The sequence below is a fragment of the Phyllobates terribilis genome, unplaced genomic scaffold (assembly GCF_046119375.1).
Source record: "Phyllobates terribilis strain yellow unplaced genomic scaffold, ASM4611937v1 Scaffold_416__1_contigs__length_1633014, whole genome shotgun sequence".
NCBI lineage: Eukaryota > Metazoa > Chordata > Amphibia > Anura > Dendrobatidae > Phyllobates > Phyllobates terribilis.
This window is the reverse complement of record NW_027363176.1, coordinates 941,617-957,923: the sequence shown is the minus strand read 5'-3', so window position 1 is coordinate 957,923 and position 16,307 is coordinate 941,617. Positions and strand designations below refer to the sequence as shown.

Sequence of the window (16,307 nt, the reverse complement as noted above, 5' to 3'; positions counted from 1 at the left end):
CCTCAGTATGGTCAGGATCAAACGGGTCCAGGTCAGCAGGGGTCGCCATTCTTTTTAAAGGGAATGTTTTTATTGACTCTGTTCAAGAGGTTTTACCAGGTAGAATTTTATTAGTAAAAGCTTTTATTGATGGTTTTAAATGGCAATTTTTAAACTTTTATGGAGCCACAGATAAGCAAGAAAGAGCTGATATGTTGAATATGTTACCCTTATTTATTAATGATTCTGTCCCTCTTATTTTATCAGGAGATTTTAATTGCATTTTAGGTGGAGAAAAAAGGTTCTCAAGCTCCACAAGTAGGAATTATGATAAAACGTCTTTTATGTTAAAAAATGTCATACAAGATTTTAATTTAACAGATGTTTTTAAGGAGTGTAATAAAGACTTGCCTGCAGAGGAATGGGTAACCTGGAGCAACGTGAATTGTAGCTCCAGGATTGATTTTATTTTCTGCTCTAAAAATGTATTGCCTTTTAAATGTGAGCTTTTATCTAATGTTTTTTCTGATCACAAACTTTTATCCTTTTATGTGAAATGTAATGATTTTAAGAAAAAAGGAAAAGGTACCTGGAAGTTAAACATTTCCCTTTTAGAAGACCCCCAAGTTTTATCTGATTTTACTGAATTTTATTTACATTTTAAAAGAATAAGAGACCCCCATATCCCTATAAGTAGGTGGTGGGAAAAGATGAAAAAGAACATAAGAGATTTTTTTATGAAGGTTGGGGTCCAGAAAGCTAAAGAGAAAAGAGAATTTTATTGCCAACTCAACACTAGATTGGAGACCTTATATAAATTGAAGAGCCATGAGATTGAAGTAGATAAAGAAATTAGTGACTTAAAAAGTGAAATTCAGCATACCTTAGAACAGAGAGGTAAAGAGTTAATTTTCCATGCAAAGGTCCAACATGTTGAAAATAATGAAACCTGTTCACGATATTTTTTTAAATGTATGGTGAAAAATCGTGTTTTTATTGAATCAATGGAAGGTAAACAAGACATAGAGAGTATTTTAGCTAAAGTGCATGAATTTTATTCCGAGCTTTTTAACACAAAATCTGTTGATGACCATTTTATGAAAAGTACTTTGGATGAAATTACAACTGTTTTAGACCCTGTCTCACAAGATGTTTTATTACAGAGTCTAACTGAAGATGAGATATCTGAGACCATAAGAAGCTTTAAGTCTGGTAAAGTACCGGGGCCTGATGGTATACCCATAGAATTTTATAAGGTTTTTTATGATATTTTACAGGAGGATTTATTTTATGTTTTTAACGAGGTTTTTAATACAAAAACCCTACCGAACTCCTGGAAGAAAGGTGAGGTCTCCCTTATATACAAAAAGGAAGACAAAACGCAACTAAGAAATTGGAGACCTATCACCCTTCTAAATTGTGATTACAAAATAATGGCAAAAATTTGTGCAAATAGACTTAAAAAGGTAATAGGTAACATAATCCACCCAAACCAAGTGTGTGGCATACCAGGAAGGAGTGTTTGGGAAAATTTGAATCTAATCAAAGATGTAATAGATGACACAAAGTCGAGGGGAAGTAAGCTGGCAGTCCTGTCTCTCGACTTTGAAAAAGCATTTGATAGAGTGTCACACCAATTCCTTTTTAATGTTTTAGCTAAAATGGGTATACCAGAAGGTTTTTTATGCTCTCTCAAAGCATTTTATCATGGTTGCACTAGTAAGGTTTTAGTAAATGGTTTTAAGACAAGTGATGTGTTTTTAAATTCTGGTGTAAAACAAGGTTGCCCTCTGTCCCCCTTGTTATTTATTTGTGCCCTTGAACCCCTACTCAGTGTCTTAAGGAGAGACAAGCAAATCCGAGGCGTCCATTTGCCAGGTGGGGGAGGGCTAGAAGCAAAAGTTACTGGATATATGGATGATGTAGCCATAACATGTAAAGATGACCTGTCTATCCGGAAAACACTACGGCAAGTGGAATACTTCTGTGGTGGATCTGGTTTTAAAGTAAATTTTAATAAAAGCTGTATTTTAAATGTGGGGAATATGATTTTAAATGATGTACCGGTTCCTGAATGTGACTCTGTAAAGATTCTAGGTGTGATTTTTAACGAAACAAACAAAGGTAAAGAAAGCTGGGATCTTGTGGCACAAAAGGTAAATCAAAAACTATGTATGTGGAGGTTGAGGAAATTAACAATGGAAGGGAAGGTACTAGTTATAAAAATGGTAATTGTGCCTTTGTTATTGTACTTAAGTTTGGTGTTTCCCCCCCCCACACATACCTTTACGAAAATAATCAAAGCTTGTTTCACTTTTTTCTGGAGCTCCAAGATGGAGAAATTGAAAAGAGAGTTAGTGGTCAAGCCTAAAGAGAAAGGCGGTAAAGATTTCCCCGATTTTAGAGCTTTTGTTTTAATAAGATTTTTTGTTTTATGTTTTAATGCACTGTCGAAAAATAGTTATTGGTCATATTTCATCCGTTTTAACACAGGTTATTTTATGAAACGTCATGGATGGTTTGAAACAGTTTTAAGTTCCCCATATGCTCTTAATACACCAGAAAGCTATAAGATTTTAGGAACTATTGTAAACACGTATGACTTAAAAGGGAAAAGTGCAGAAGACTTAAGAGATAGCAAGATGATTTTAAATGGTTTCAAACAAAAGGAATCAATTGTACAGATTGGGAATTTTAATGATAATAAATGTACTGACATATGGAAAGTTATTAATGAACCCTATCTTTTTAATTCCCAGAAGGACCTGGCCTGGAGCTGTGTGCATGATTGTCTTCCATGTCGGGCATTCCAACACCGAAGAGGACTCGTGAGAACTGCCAGATGTCCAAGACAAAGATGCCTCGGAGATGAGACTGTTTTACATGTTTTATGGACTTGTCACTTTGCACGACAAACATGGACTACAATATTTCCTTTGCTTCAAAAAATGACAAACATTAAGGATCTTACTTTTGAAACTGTCTTATTTGGTCGTGTGGAGTGCCCCAACGCCAGCAAGAGGATCATCGCATGGAAGACAATCAGTACCATCAAAGAAGCTCTATGGAAGGCCAGGAACATCCTTCTTTTTAAACACGATGTTTTATCTGTGAAAGATGTTTTAGAGTTGGCTTTTAGTGAAATGTATATGTATTATTTATTGGATAAAAAGAGAAATGTAATTTTATCAAAACAATGGCTGGTAAAAGAATGGAACACAGCAATCTAAACACATTGTCTGTATTTTAATGTAATTTTACTGCCTTATTGAACTGAAATCAATTTATGTACGAATGCATTTTAAAATGTAATGATTTTATGTTCATATCTAATGTATTGTAATTAAGTTTTATCCAATAAACGGGTGTACCTATGTTTGGGTACATTCCAAGTCAAAAAAAAAATCTGTTCTTATCAGTTTAATATCTGATACGTCCCCTATCTGGGGACCATATATTAAATGGATTTTTAGAACAGGGAGATGGAAAAAGAGCTTGCTCTGTCCACTCCACGCATTGACCTGGTATTGCAGTATCTCCAGGACCGGTGCACCCCTTCTTTAATGCAGTTTCTAAAATCAGAAAGAATTGAATTCAATGTTTTTTGTTCATTTTGCTTGTTTGTCGGATTTTGGGATGGACTCTTTGGCTTTGCTTTTCTTCTCCTCATTGGATTTTTCATGTTCAAAGTTGCAGAAGCCAGATTACAAGCTCATTTTGGTTCAACTTCAGCAACTGTGCATTGCATTGCCATGTAATGTGATGCAATGCTATCTTTCTAGCTCTCCCTTTTTACTTCCTTTTGGATAAACAGACATATTAGGCAAGCATTTTGGAGCTTTCACCTAAATAACTACAGGTGGTGAGATAAGCTGCACAATATAATTGACCTTTCAGTATATTGTTGCACACACACCATCTATTTAGCAAATGCCCTTGTTATCAACAGCAGCCTTTTAAACTCACCTGAGCTAACAGGTATGTGCGCTGGTTACTCTGCTGCGCTTAAAATTTCTTTTTTGGTTTGCTACAATGCCTTTTCTGAAACGTTGTCTCCTTCTGCTGGAACACTGACTTCTTTCATTTAATGCCTGCAGACTATAAAAGAGAACCCAACCCAAAAAGTTTGGTTGATTAGTCTGTGGCATTCTGTTAAACTGTTGCTTATGGCGGTCTCTGTGAGCTTCTCAGCGACATTCAGCCAGCCAGGTATCCTTCCTGCAGTAGATGGAATGTGGCAATGGAACGCTGGCTGCGCGTGTCATAATAGGCTCTGAGCCTTTATATACCTGTGCACAGCAGCAGCCACCTTCAGTCTGCTGCTGGACAGCCAGCAGCAGCAGCAGCAGGAGAGGTATGTAATCAGGAGCCCTCCTGCTAAGGGTAGACAGCTGCTCGTTCCACCCCACCCCCCGCCTTAATTGGTTCTCCTCCCTTCCAACGGTGTTGAGGCGGGTGGGAACAGCAGGGGGTGAAGGTGCTGTGTTTAAAGAGGTGGAGTTATGCAGATCTAAAACGCGTGGATTGCAGCAGCAGCAAGCCGAAAAGTGCAGGCATGTAAGGGATCTAGAGGTTGACAACATGTCTTCTTAACGGGAGTCCAGGAGCTCATCTCCACAAATGGACTTTTCAGGATCCTTGGGTGGCTCCGTAGTTTGAAACCAATTCTGGTTATCGCTTCTCGGCCTTTTGGCTAAGATCAAGTGTAGTATCTGTTCTTATCAGTTTAATATCTGATACGTCCCCTATCTGAGGACCATATATTAAATGGATTTTTAGAACAGGGAGATGGAAAAAGAGCTTGCTCTGTCCACTCCACGCATTGACCTGGTATTGCAGTATCTCCAGGACCGGTGCACCCCTTCTTTAATGCAGTTTCTAAAATCAGAAAGAATTGAATTCAATGTTTTTTGTTCATTTTGCTTGTTTGTCAGATTTTGGGATGGACTCTTTGGCTTTGCTTTTCTTCTCCTCATTGGATTTTTCATGTTCAAAGTTGCAGAAGCCAGATTACAAGCTCATTTTGGTTCAACTTCAGCAACTGTGCATTGCATTGCTATGTAATGTGATGCAATGCTATCTTTCTAGCTCTCCCTTTTTACTTCCTTTTGGATAAACAGACATATTAGGCAAGCATTTTGGAGCTTTCACCTAAATAACTACAGGTGGTGAGATAAGCTGCACAATATAATTGACCTTTCAGTATATTGTTGCACACACACCATCTATTTAGCAAATGCCCTTGTTATCAACAGCAGCCTTTTAAACTCACCTGAGCTAACAGGTATGTGCGCTGGTTACTCTGCTGCGCTTAAAATTTCTTTTTTGGTTTGCTACAATGCCTTTTCTGAAACGTTGTCTCCTTCTGCTGGAACACTGACTTCTTTCATTTAATGCCTGCAGACTATAAAAGAGAACCCAACCCAAAAAGTTTGGTTGATTAGTCTGTGGCATTCTGTTAAACTGTTGCTTATGGCGGTCTCTGTGAGCTTCTCAGCGACATTCAGCCAGCCAGGTATCCTGCCTGCAGTAGATGGAATGTGGCAATGGAACGCTGGCTGCGCGTGTCATAATAGGCTCTGAGCCTTTATATACCTGTGCACAGCAGCAGCCACCTTCAGTCTGCTGCTGGACAGCCAGCAGCAGCAGCAGCAGGAGAGGTATGTAATCAGGAGCCCTCCTGCTAAGGGTAGACAGCTGCTCGTTCCACCCCACCCCCCGCCTTAATTGGTTCTCCTCCCTTCCAACGGTGTTGAGGCGGGTGGGAGCAGCAGGGGGTGAAGGTGCTGTGTTTAAAGAGGTGGAGTTATGCAGATCTAAAACGCGTGGATTGCAGCAGCAGCAAGCCGAAAAGTGCAGGCATGTAAGGGATCTAGAGGTTGACAACATGTCTTCTTAACGGGAGTCCAGGAGCTCATCTCCACAAATGGACTTTTCAGGATCCTTGGGTGGCTCCGTAGTTTGAAACCAATTCTGGTTATCGCTTCTCGGCCTTTTGGCTAAGATCAAGTGTAGTATCTGTTCTTATCAGTTTAATATCTGATACGTCCCCTATCTGGGGACCATATATTAAATGGATTTTTAGAACAGGGAGATGGAAAAAGAGCTTGCTCTGTCCACTCCACGCATTGACCTGGTATTGCAGTATCTCCAGGACCGGTGCACCCCTTCTTTAATGCAGTTTCTAAAATCAGAAAGAATTGAATTCAATGTTTTTTGTTCATTTTGCTTGTTTGTCGGATTTTGGGATGGACTCTTTGGCTTTGCTTTTCTTCTCCTCATTGGATTTTTCATGTTCAAAGTTGCAGAAGCCAGATTACAAGCTCATTTTGGTTCAACTTCAGCAACTGTGCATTGCATTGCCATGTAATATGATGCAATGCTATCTTTCTAGCTCTCCCTTTTTACTTCCTTTTGGATAAACAGACATATTAGGCAAGCATTTTGGAGCTTTCACCTAAATAACTACAGGTGGTGAGATAAGCTGCACAATATAATTGACCTTTCAGTATATTGTTGCACACACACCATCTATTTAGCAAATGCCCTTGTTATCAACAGCAGCCTTTTAAACTCACCTGAGCTAACAGGTATGTGCGCTGGTTACTCTGCTGCGCTTAAAATTTCTTTTTTGGTTTGCTACAATGCCTTTTCTGAAACGTTGTCTCCTTCTGCTGGAACACTGACTTCTTTCATTTAATGCCTGCAGACTATAAAAGAGAACCCAACCCAAAAAGTTTGGTTGATTAGTCTGTGGCATTCTGTTAAACTGTTGCTTATGGCGGTCTCTGTGAGCTTCTCAGCGACATTCAGCCAGCCAGGTATCCTGCCTGCAGTAGATGGAATGTGGCAATGGAACGCTGGCTGCGCGTGTCATAATAGGCTCTGAGCCTTTATATACCTGTGCACAGCAGCAGCCACCTTCAGTCTGCTGCTGGACAGCCAGCAGCAGCAGCAGCAGGAGAGGTATGTAATCAGGAGCCCTCCTGCTAAGGGTAGACAGCTGCTCGTTCCACCCCACCCCCCGCCTTAATTGGTTCTCCTCCCTTCCAACGGTGTTGAGGCGGGTGGGAACAGCAGGGGGTGAAGGTGCTGTGTTTAAAGAGGTGGAGTTATGCAGATCTAAAACGCGTGGATTGCAGCAGCAGCAAGCCGAAAAGTGCAGGCATGTAAGGGATCTAGAGGTTGACAACATGTCTTCTTAACGGGAGTCCAGGAGCTCATCTCCACAAATGGACTTTTCAGGATCCTTGGGTGGCTCCGTAGTTTGAAACCAATTCTGGTTATCGCTTCTCGGCCTTTTGGCTAAGATCAAGTGCAGTGATCTAGCGGCTGCTGCCTTGGTCTTGGCTGAGAGGTGCTCGGGGTACCCGGCTCCTTGGCCTGGGGGGATCGCTCTGTTTTTCAGCAGGGCTTCACCTCCCTGCTGCTATTAGGGAGTCGGATTAGTCCCCGGGCAACGGGAGGCGATCATCTACCTGGCACTTCGGTGTTGAAGGTTTCTATTGAGAAGAGGAGAACCTGTTTGTGAAGAAGATGTCTGCAGCATCACATGAAGGAGAGGAAGATCATGTGCCTGAATTCGCTAAGGTGCAGAATTCTATTCGTTTGGTTGTTCAGGAGAACTTTCGAGATCAAAAGGATTTTAGGTATGTGATGAGTCAAGTTCTTGTGGATCTTTTTGGTTTGAAGACAGAAGAAGTGTTGGCGATAATGGACTACCCCAGGAGGGGTGTTTATGATATAGTTTTTGTTGACAAAGTTTTTTTTGAAGGATATCTAAGGAAAATGACTGCAAGCCAGGATAAAAGAATGGAGGGGATAAGTGTAATGCCACACTTCCCCGTTAGAGATAAATGGATCATTGTTAAAATGTACTCTCCATTGGTGGACGAAGAGGATGTTCTTACATTTTTGGAGTTTTTTTGTTTGACAGTAACACCAAAAGGGAAGATTTATAATGAATTTGGTTTTTGGACTTCGAAGTGGAAATTTTTGGTCCGTTTCAAAGAAGATGAGCAGGGGACTGTGTTGCTTCCCCCAGCTAGGTTTAAGTTGGGTAATATAAATGGTGATATTTTTTTCAGAGGTATACCCACTTTTTCTCGAGTTTGTCGTCAATACGGGCATGGAAAGGAAAATTGTTCGGGTGGTGTATGTGGTTTTTGCAAAAAAGGTGATCATGAGTCAAAGGATTGTAAAGATCGGAGGAAGTGCAACTTGTGTCAGGAAGATACGCATGTTTTTAAGAATTGCCGAAAGAGGAAAAGAAATAAAGAGAAGGAGGTAGTGGTTAAAAAGGTTTTGGTAGAGAGAAAGGAGGAAAGTGTAGAAAAGGTGTTGGTGGTAAAGGGAAAAGAAAGCAAACCTGTAGGAGTGCAGAGGGAGATGGAGAAAACAAGAGTAGATTGGGGGGATAGGGTAGAGAGTGAAATGGGAGGTGTAAGTCAGGGAACTGGCCGTGGTAAGGTTAAAAAGCAAGAAAAGAGAAAGGAACAGGAAGTGGAGGTGGCAATGGAAGAAAATATAGTTGTTTTTCAACAACCTATGTTTATAAAGAATGCAGAATATTTTAACCGGTTGTACCGTAAGTTGTATGATGAGAAACGTTTGGACTATCTTATAGAGAATGTTAGGAAAGAACTAATAAGAGATAAAAATGTTTTTTGTGTGAAATATAGAATACCAGATGGTGTATCGAAACAAGTTTTTTCAGCATCAAGGTTTGAAGATTTGTCCCTTAAGGTTCTGAGTTGGGTTGGGGTTCATGCTTTTGATAATGGTTACAAGTATTTTACTTGATGTTATTACTGTTGTTAATACAGTTATAATTTAATTTTTATTTTTTTGGTATCCATTCAGGTTCTGAAACATTTCTTTCTTTGTAAGTATTGTTGTATTTTTGTAATTTTTTTTTCTGACATTAAAAGTACCAAAACCTGATGATGATTTAAGTTGGAGTCCACGTCTTGTCTCCCTTTGGGGAGAAGAGGACTGTGGAGTGGACTTTAATTTTAACCTGAATAGGTTCTAAAAAAAAAAAAAAAAAAAAAAAATCTGTTCTTATCAGTTTAATATCTGATACGTCCCCTATCTGGGGACCATATATTAAATGGATTTTTAGAACAGGGAGATGGAAAAAGAGCTTGCTCTGTCCACTCCACGCATTGACCTGGTATTGCAGTATCTCCAGGACCGGTGCACCCCTTCTTTAATGCAGTTTCTAAAATCAGAAAGAATTGAATTCAATGTTTTTTGTTCATTTTGCTTGTTTGTCGGATTTTGGGATGGACTCTTTGGCTTTGCTTTTCTTCTCCTCATTGGATTTTTCATGTTCAAAGTTGCAGAAGCCAGATTACAAGCTCATTTTGGTTCAACTTCAGCAACTGTGCATTGCATTGCCATGTAATGTGATGCAATGCTATCTTTCTAGCTCTCCCTTTTTACTTCCTTTTGGATAAACAGACATATTAGGCAAGCATTTTGGAGCTTTCACCTAAATAACTACAGGTGGTGAGATAAGCTGCACAATATAATTGACCTTTCAGTATATTGTTGCACACACACCATCTATTTAGCAAATGCCCTTGTTATCAACAGCAGCCTTTTAAACTCACCTGAGCTAACAGGTATGTGCGCTGGTTACTCTGCTGCGCTTAAAATTTCTTTTTTGGTTTGCTACAATGCCTTTTCTGAAACGTTGTCTCCTTCTGCTGGAACACTGACTTCTTTCATTTAATGCCTGCAGACTATAAAAGAGAACCCAACCCAAAAAGTTTGGTTGATTAGTCTGTGGCATTCTGTTAAACTGTTGCTTATGGCGGTCTCTGTGAGCTTCTCAGCGACATTCAGCCAGCCAGGTATCCTGCCTGCAGTAGATGGAATGTGGCAATGGAACGCTGGCTGCGCGTGTCATAATAGGCTCTGAGCCTTTATATACCTGTGCACAGCAGCAGCCACCTTCAGTCTGCTGCTGGACAGCCAGCAGCAGCAGCAGCAGGAGAGGTATGTAATCAGGAGCCCTCCTGCTAAGGGTAGACAGCTGCTCGTTCCACCTCACCCCCCGCCTTAATTGGTTCTCCTCCCTTCCAACGGTGTTGAGGCGGGTGGGAACAGCAGGGGGTGAAGGTGCTGTGTTTAAAGAGGTGGAGTTATGCAGATCTAAAACGCGTGGATTGCAGCAGCAGCAAGCCGAAAAGTGCAGGCATGTAAGGGATCTAGAGGTTGACAACATGTCTTCTTAACGGGAGTCCAGGAGCTCATCTCCACAAATGGACTTTTCAGGATCCTTGGGTGGCTCCGTAGTTTGAAACCAATTCTGGTTATCGCTTCTCGGCCTTTTGGCTAAGATCAAGTGCAGTGATCTAGCGGCTGCTGCCTTGGTCTTGGCTGAGAGGTGCTCGGGGTACCCGGCTCCTTGGCCTGGGGGGATCGCTCTGTTTTTCAGCAGGGCTTCACCTCCCTGCTGCTATTAGGGAGTCGGATTAGTCCCCGGGCAACGGGAGGCGATCATCTACCTGGCACTTCGGTGTTGAAGGTTTCTATTGAGAAGAGGAGAACCTGTTTGTGAAGAAGATGTCTGCAGCATCACATGAAGGAGAGGAAGATCATGTGCCTGAATTCGCTAAGGTGCAGAATTCTATTCGTTTGGTTGTTCAGGAGAACTTTCGAGATCAAAAGGATTTTAGGTATGTGATGAGTCAAGTTCTTGTGGATCTTTTTGGTTTGAAGACAGAAGAAGTGTTGGCGATAATGGACTACCCCAGGAGGGGTGTTTATGATATAGTTTTTGTTGACAAAGTTTTTTTTGAAGGATATCTAAGGAAAATGACTGCAAGCCAGGATAAAAGAATGGAGGGGATAAGTGTAATGCCACACTTCCCTGTTAGAGATAAATGGATCATTGTTAAAATGTACTCTCCATTGGTGGACGAAGAGGATGTTCTTACATTTTTGGAGTTTTTTTGTTTGTCAGTAACACCAAAAGGGAAGATTTATAATGAATTTGGTTTTTGGACTTCGAAGTGGAAATTTTTGGTCCGTTTCAAAGAAGATGAGCAGGGGACTGTGTTGCTTCCCCCAGCTAGGTTTAAGTTGGGTAATATAAATGGTGATATTTTTTTCAGAGGTATACCCACTTTTTGTCGAGTTTGTCGTCAATACGGGCATGGAAAGGAAAATTGTTCGGGTGGTGTATGTGGTTTTTGCAAAAAAGGTGATCATGAGTCAAAGGATTGTAAAGATCGGAGGAAGTGCAACTTGTGTCAGGAAGATACGCATGTTTTTAAGAATTGCCCAAAGAGGAAAAGAAATAAAGAGAAGGAGGTAGTGGTTAAAAAGGTTTTGGTAGAGAGAAAGGAGGAAAGTGTAGAAAAGGTGTTGGTGGTAAAGGGAAAAGAAAGCAAACCTGTAGGAGTGCAGAGGGAGATGGAGAAAACAAGAGTAGATTGGGGGGATAGGGTAGAGAGTGAAATGGGAGGTGTAAGTCAGGGAACTGGCCGTGGTAAGGTTAAAAAGCAAGAAAAGAGAAAGGAACAGGAAGTGGAGGTGGCAATGGAAGAAAATATAGTTGTTTTTCAACAACCTATGTTTATAAAGAATGCAGAATATTTTAACCGGTTGTACCGTAAGTTGTATGATGAGAAACGTTTGGACTATCTTATAGAGAATGTTAGGAAAGAACTAATAAGAGATAAAAATGTTTTTTGTGTGAAATATAGAATACCAGATGGTGTATCGAAACAAGTTTTTTCAGCATCAAGGTTTGAAGATTTGTCCCTTAAGGTTCTGAGTTGGGTTGGGGTTCATGCTTTTGATAATGGTTACAAGTATTTTACTTGATGTTATTACTGTTGTTAATACAGTTATAATTTAATTTTTATTTTTTTGGTATCCATTCAGGTTCTGAAACATTTCTTTCTTTGTAAGTATTGTTGTATTTTTGTAATTTTTTTTTCTGACATTAAAAGTACCAAAACCTGATGATGATTTAAGTTGGAGTCCACGTCTTGTCTCCCTTTGGGGAGAAGAGGACTGTGGAGTGGACTTTAATTTTAACCTGAATAGGTTCTAAAAAAAAAAAAAAAAAAAAAAAAATCTGTTCTTATCAGTTTAATATCTGATACGTCCCCTATCTGGGGACCATATATTAAATGGATTTTTAGAACAGGGAGATGGAAAAAGAGCTTGCTCTGTCCACTCCACGCATTGACCTGGTATTGCAGTATCTCCAGGACCGGTGCACCCCTTCTTTAATGCAGTTTCTAAAATCAGAAAGAATTGAATTCAATGTTTTTTGTTCATTTTGCTTGTTTGTCGGATTTTGGGATGGACTCTTTGGCTTTGCTTTTCTTCTCCTCATTGGATTTTTCATGTTCAAAGTTGCAGAAGCCAGATTACAAGCTCATTTTGGTTCAACTTCAGCAACTGTGCATTGCATTGCCATGTAATGTGATGCAATGCTATCTTTCTAGCTCTCCCTTTTTACTTCCTTTTGGATAAACAGACATATTAGGCAAGCATTTTGGAGCTTTCACCTAAATAACTACAGGTGGTGAGATAAGCTGCACAATATAATTGACCTTTCAGTATATTGTTGCACACACACCATCTATTTAGCAAATGCCCTTGTTATCAACAGCAGCCTTTTAAACTCACCTGAGCTAACAGGTATGTGCGCTGGTTACTCTGCTGCGCTTAAAATTTCTTTTTTGGTTTGCTACAATGCCTTTTCTGAAACGTTGTCTCCTTCTGCTGGAACACTGACTTCTTTCATTTAATGCCTGCAGACTATAAAAGAGAACCCAACCCAAAAAGTTTGGTTGATTAGTCTGTGGCATTCTGTTAAACTGTTGCTTATGGCGGTCTCTGTGAGCTTCTCAGCGACATTCAGCCAGCCAGGTATCCTGCCTGCAGTAGATGGAATGTGGCAATGGAACGCTGGCTGCGCGTGTCATAATAGGCTCTGAGCCTTTATATACCTGTGCACAGCAGCAGCCACCTTCAGTCTGCTGCTGGACAGCCAGCAGCAGCAGCAGCAGGAGAGGTATGTAATCAGGAGCCCTCCTGCTAAGGGTAGACAGCTGCTCGTTCCACCCCACCCCCCGCCTTAATTGGTTCTCCTCCCTTCCAACGGTGTTGAGGCGGGTGGGAACAGCAGGGGGTGAAGGTGCTGTGTTTAAAGAGGTGGAGTTATGCAGATCTAAAACGTGTGGATTGCAGCAGCAGCAAGCCGAAAAGTGCAGGCATGTAAGGGATCTAGAGGTTGACAACATGTCTTCTTAACGGGAGTCCAGGAGCTCATCTCCACAAATGGACTTTTCAGGATCCTTGGGTGGCTCCGTAGTTTGAAACCAATTCTGGTTATCGCTTCTCGGCCTTTTGGCTAAGATCAAGTGTAGTATCTGTTCTTATCAGTTTAATATCTGATACGTCCCCTATCTGGGGACCATATATTAAATGGATTTTTAGAACAGGGAGATGGAAAAAGAGCTTGCTCTGTCCACTCCACGCATTGACCTGGTATTGCAGTATCTCCAGGACCGGTGCACCCCTTCTTTAATGCAGTTTCTAAAATCAGAAAGAATTGAATTCAATGTTTTTTGTTCATTTTGCTTGTTTGTCGGATTTTGGGATGGACTCTTTGGCTTTGCTTTTCTTCTCCTCATTGGATTTTTCATGTTCAAAGTTGCAGAAGCCAGATTACAAGCTCATTTTGGTTCAACTTCAGCAACTGTGCATTGCATTGCCATGTAATGTGATGCAATGCTATCTTTCTAGCTCTCCCTTTTTACTTCCTTTTGGATAAACAGACATATTAGGCAAGCATTTTGGAGCTTTCACCTAAATAACTACAGGTGGTGAGATAAGCTGCACAATATAATTGACCTTTCAGTATATTGTTGCACACACACCATCTATTTAGCAAATGCCCTTGTTATCAACAGCAGCCTTTTAAACTCACCTGAGCTAACAGGTATGTGCGCTGGTTACTCTGCTGCGCTTAAAATTTCTTTTTTGGTTTGCTACAATGCCTTTTCTGAAACGTTGTCTCCTTCTGCTGGAACACTGACTTCTTTCATTTAATGCCTGCAGACTATAAAAGAGAACCCAACCCAAAAAGTTTGGTTGATTAGTCTGTGGCATTCTGTTAAACTGTTGCTTATGGCGGTCTCTGTGAGCTTCTCAGCGACATTCAGCCAGCCAGGTATCCTTCCTGCAGTAGATGGAATGTGGCAATGGAACGCTGGCTGCGCGTGTCATAATAGGCTCTGAGCCTTTATATACCTGTGCACAGCAGCAGCCACCTTCAGTCTGCTGCTGGACAGCCAGCAGCAGCAGCAGCAGGAGAGGTATGTAATCAGGAGCCCTCCTGCTAAGGGTAGACAGCTGCTCGTTCCACCCCACCCCCCGCCTTAATTGGTTCTCCTCCCTTCCAACGGTGTTGAGGCGGGTGGGAACAGCAGGGGGTGAAGGTGCTGTGTTTAAAGAGGTGGAGTTATGCAGATCTAAAACGCGTGGATTGCAGCAGCAGCAAGCCGAAAAGTGCAGGCATGTAAGGGATCTAGAGGTTGACAACATGTCTTCTTAACGGGAGTCCAGGAGCTCATCTCCACAAATGGACTTTTCAGGATCCTTGGGTGGCTCCGTAGTTTGAAACCAATTCTGGTTATCGCTTCTCGGCCTTTTGGCTAAGATCAAGTGTAGTATCTGTTCTTATCAGTTTAATATCTGATACGTCCCCTATCTGAGGACCATATATTAAATGGATTTTTAGAACAGGGAGATGGAAAAAGAGCTTGCTCTGTCCACTCCACGCATTGACCTGGTATTGCAGTATCTCCAGGACCGGTGCACCCCTTCTTTAATGCAGTTTCTAAAATCAGAAAGAATTGAATTCAATGTTTTTTGTTCATTTTGCTTGTTTGTCAGATTTTGGGATGGACTCTTTGGCTTTGCTTTTCTTCTCCTCATTGGATTTTTCATGTTCAAAGTTGCAGAAGCCAGATTACAAGCTCATTTTGGTTCAACTTCAGCAACTGTGCATTGCATTGCTATGTAATGTGATGCAATGCTATCTTTCTAGCTCTCCCTTTTTACTTCCTTTTGGATAAACAGACATATTAGGCAAGCATTTTGGAGCTTTCACCTAAATAACTACAGGTGGTGAGATAAGCTGCACAATATAATTGACCTTTCAGTATATTGTTGCACACACACCATCTATTTAGCAAATGCCCTTGTTATCAACAGCAGCCTTTTAAACTCACCTGAGCTAACAGGTATGTGCGCTGGTTACTCTGCTGCGCTTAAAATTTCTTTTTTGGTTTGCTACAATGCCTTTTCTGAAACGTTGTCTCCTTCTGCTGGAACACTGACTTCTTTCATTTAATGCCTGCAGACTATAAAAGAGAACCCAACCCAAAAAGTTTGGTTGATTAGTCTGTGGCATTCTGTTAAACTGTTGCTTATGGCGGTCTCTGTGAGCTTCTCAGCGACATTCAGCCAGCCAGGTATCCTGCCTGCAGTAGATGGAATGTGGCAATGGAACGCTGGCTGCGCGTGTCATAATAGGCTCTGAGCCTTTATATACCTGTGCACAGCAGCAGCCACCTTCAGTCTGCTGCTGGACAGCCAGCAGCAGCAGCAGCAGGAGAGGTATGTAATCAGGAGCCCTCCTGCTAAGGGTAGACAGCTGCTCGTTCCACCCCACCCCCCGCCTTAATTGGTTCTCCTCCCTTCCAACGGTGTTGAGGCGGGTGGGAGCAGCAGGGGGTGAAGGTGCTGTGTTTAAAGAGGTGGAGTTATGCAGATCTAAAACGCGTGGATTGCAGCAGCAGCAAGCCGAAAAGTGCAGGCATGTAAGGGATCTAGAGGTTGACAACATGTCTTCTTAACGGGAGTCCAGGAGCTCATCTCCACAAATGGACTTTTCAGGATCCTTGGGTGGCTCCGTAGTTTGAAACCAATTCTGGTTATCGCTTCTCGGCCTTTTGGCTAAGATCAAGTGTAGTATCTGTTCTTATCAGTTTAATATCTGATACGTCCCCTATCTGGGGACCATATATTAAATGGATTTTTAGAACAGGGAGATGGAAAAAGAGCTTGCTCTGTCCACTCCACGCATTGACCTGGTATTGCAGTATCTCCAGGACCGGTGCACCCCTTCTTTAATGCAGTTTCTAAAATCAGAAAGAATTGAATTCAATGTTTTTTGTTCATTTTGCTTGTTTGTCGGATTTTGGGATGGACTCTTTGGCTTTGCTTTTCTTCTCCTCATTGGATTTTTCATGTTCAAAGTTGCAGAAGCCAGATTACAAGCTCATTTT

At 41.3% G+C, this 16,307-nt stretch overlaps 8 non-coding genes across 8 annotated transcripts; all 8 read left to right on the top strand.

Annotated features, from left to right (window-relative positions):
- Positions 1–3,348: 3,348 nt before the first annotated feature.
- LOC141227157 (U2 spliceosomal RNA) lies at positions 3,349–3,537 on the top strand. The gene has a single exon (XR_012294255.1). It is a non-coding gene; the product is annotated as a U2 spliceosomal RNA (small nuclear RNA).
- A 1,115-nt stretch (positions 3,538–4,652) lies between these two features.
- On the top strand, positions 4,653–4,843 carry LOC141227043 (U2 spliceosomal RNA). The gene has a single exon (XR_012294154.1). It is a non-coding gene; the product is annotated as a U2 spliceosomal RNA (small nuclear RNA).
- A 1,115-nt stretch (positions 4,844–5,958) lies between these two features.
- Positions 5,959–6,149, top strand: LOC141227630 (U2 spliceosomal RNA). The gene has a single exon (XR_012294617.1). It is a non-coding gene; the product is annotated as a U2 spliceosomal RNA (small nuclear RNA).
- Positions 6,150–9,002: 2,853 nt separating this feature from the next.
- On the top strand, positions 9,003–9,188 carry LOC141227213 (U2 spliceosomal RNA). Its single transcript, XR_012294305.1, has one exon. It is a non-coding gene; the product is annotated as a U2 spliceosomal RNA (small nuclear RNA).
- A 2,853-nt stretch (positions 9,189–12,041) lies between these two features.
- LOC141227215 (U2 spliceosomal RNA) lies at positions 12,042–12,228 on the top strand. Its single transcript, XR_012294307.1, has one exon. It is a non-coding gene; the product is annotated as a U2 spliceosomal RNA (small nuclear RNA).
- A 1,115-nt stretch (positions 12,229–13,343) lies between these two features.
- Positions 13,344–13,534, top strand: LOC141227629 (U2 spliceosomal RNA). Its single transcript, XR_012294616.1, has one exon. It is a non-coding gene; the product is annotated as a U2 spliceosomal RNA (small nuclear RNA).
- Positions 13,535–14,649: 1,115 nt separating this feature from the next.
- LOC141227042 (U2 spliceosomal RNA) lies at positions 14,650–14,840 on the top strand. The gene has a single exon (XR_012294153.1). It is a non-coding gene; the product is annotated as a U2 spliceosomal RNA (small nuclear RNA).
- Positions 14,841–15,955: 1,115 nt separating this feature from the next.
- LOC141227628 (U2 spliceosomal RNA) lies at positions 15,956–16,146 on the top strand. The gene has a single exon (XR_012294615.1). It is a non-coding gene; the product is annotated as a U2 spliceosomal RNA (small nuclear RNA).
- The last annotated feature ends 161 nt before the right edge of the window (positions 16,147–16,307 follow it).